Source organism: Mandrillus leucophaeus, unplaced genomic scaffold (genome assembly GCF_000951045.1).
Source record: "Mandrillus leucophaeus isolate KB7577 unplaced genomic scaffold, Mleu.le_1.0 Scaffold28, whole genome shotgun sequence".
NCBI lineage: Eukaryota > Metazoa > Chordata > Mammalia > Primates > Cercopithecidae > Mandrillus > Mandrillus leucophaeus.
Window position 1 is genome coordinate 1860660 of NW_012102920.1, and position 2241 is coordinate 1862900.

The 2241-nt window shown below is 61.4% G+C and overlaps 1 long non-coding RNA gene across 1 annotated transcript; it reads left to right on the plus strand.

The window, feature by feature from the left end:
* LOC105543252 lies at positions 1–1937 on the plus strand. The gene is made up of 3 exons (XR_001006598.1): positions 1–260; positions 1332–1418; positions 1746–1937. It is a non-coding gene; the product is annotated as an uncharacterized LOC105543252 (long non-coding RNA).
* Positions 1938–2241: the final 304 nt, after the last annotated feature.

Sequence of the window (2241 nt, forward strand, 5' to 3'; positions counted from 1 at the left end):
AGAAGAGAGTGGCCCATTCGATGTCCACCCGTCAGGCCGCCCAGGAGCCAGGCACATTCATAAGCCCATGTTACAGATGGTGCAGCCGGGTGCACAGACCTGAGGGAAGCACAGGCCTCAGCCTCCCAGCTCCCAAAGCCTGCACCACCCACAGCCGGGAGTACCCCATGGACAGCTGGGGCTGAGGAGAAGCAAGGGATGAGGGGGATGGGCCTCCCCTCCCCACCAGCCTGGGAACGGGGTGGGCCCCTGGCAAGTAGGTGAGAAGCTTCATTCACAAGTTGTCGGGGCTCCCCATTCCTCTTTTTCAGGCCAGTGGGTGTGGGCAGTGGGGGAAGGCAGGGGTCCTACCCAGCAGGAGTGTATCTGCTGCCCTGGGGCCTGGAGACCTTCTCCTGCAGGTCAGAGGGGCAGCACCGGGCAGCGGGCATTGCAGGGGCTAAAGAGAAACAAAAGAAGGCAGGTTGTGTGCAGGGCACCCCAGCCACTCCAGAAACCCAATCAGAAGGTGGAGGCTAGGACCCCAAGAAGCCGAATTGGGGTGCAGGCCTCCCCCGTGGGAGTTACTTTGGGCTTCCTGTCCCAGCTTGTGGTGGGAGCTGGGACAAGGTTCCTGGGGTACCCCTGAGGGCAGGGGTACCCTGAATGAAGGGGCTGTTCCCAAACTGGCCAAGGAGCCTGGAAGCAGAGGAGATGGGGCCGCAGAGCCGGGTTTGCAGAGGGGAGAGGCAGACATGTCCCGCAGCCCCCTCTTCTTCAGAGGCCACGTGCAGGTGCGGAGGGGAGAGCGGCCTAGGCGTTGCACCCCAAGAGACTGAACTGGGTCAGTTCCCCCTCGTTTGCTGCCAGAGAAATGGGGGTACCATTGTCAGGGTGGGCTAAGGAGGCCCTGCTGACATTGGCCCAACCAGGCCCCTCCTTTGTGGCTGCTGTGGGGGCTTTTGAGAGCAGAGCAGACCCCAAGTGTGTGGAGAGGCGAAAGCACAGCTGGTCAGCACACGGGGACAGCGACGGAGCTCCTGCCGCCTGTTTGGCCCCAGGTGCTGTGCAGCACGGAGACCCAGGTGACCTTAAAACACCCCAGGGCTGGCTCCGGCCCCAGAGAGATGTGGTCTGAGTGGGGGGGTCAGCACTGACCCGGTGGGTGGGTGTATTTGAGGGCTGCCTGTGTTGAAAGCTCTGCGGTTGATTCTAAGGAGCGGCCAGAGCTGAGACTCCCAGTTCTGAGCCCAAGGCCCCTTTCCTTTCTGCAGGAATCCATCTTGCCTCTTGCTGCCCCCATGACCCTGTGGCGCTGGGGGGCAGGGAGCGCGATGCTCGCCATTTTTCAGGAGGGAAGCTGAGGCTCAGAGACATCATGAGGATGCCAGCTCAAGGCCCAGCCAGGCCTTGGTCCTCAGCTGCTGTCATCCAGTAGGGTAAGTCGGACCCCCAGGAGGTGTTGGGGGACACTCCTCCCCTCCCCCACACTCACGGTCTGTTCACTGTGCAAGGCAGCAGGCTGGACTTGGAGCAGGGACCATCGCTTGGCATGGCCACGTTGGAGTGGCCCCTGGGACTGAAAGCAGGGGGCGTGGGGGCTCTGAAGCAGGGCTAAGTGTGGGGACTTCCCGTGGCAGGTACCCTCCCGGGTCCTGGGTGGGGGCCACCACCAGGCAGCTATGGGAACCTTCCAGACCACCTAGGGGTAGGGCTCCTTCACCTCTTGAAGCTGACTGTAAAAGACATCTGACCTGCATGCGAAGCTGAAGCCCAGAGGCCTCCAGGGTGTCCGGCCTCCAGGGTCCCTCCTACGCAGCCTCCATGTCCCCATCCACTGCAGCCCCTGACCATCGGGCGCACCATGGGGCCTTCGAGGGCTGCCAGGCCTCAGGCTCTGCTGCACCAAGTGATTTTGAAAGTCCCATCTGCCTTTATCCACTTAAAAAAAACTTGGGGCCAGGCGCAGTGGCTCAAGCCTGTAATCCCAGCACTATGGGAGGCCGAGACGGGCGGATCACGAGGTCAGGAGACCGAGACCATCCTGACTAACACGGTGAAACCCTGTCTCTACTAAAAAAAAAATACAAAAAACTAGCCGGGCGAGGTGGCGGGCGCCTGTAGTCCCAGCTACTCGGGAGGCTGAGGCAGGAGAATGGCGTAAACCCGGGAGGCAGAGCTTTCAGTGAGCTGAGATCCGGCCACTGCACTCCAGCCTGGGCAACAGAGGGAGACTCCGTCTCAAAAAAAAAAGAACTTGGG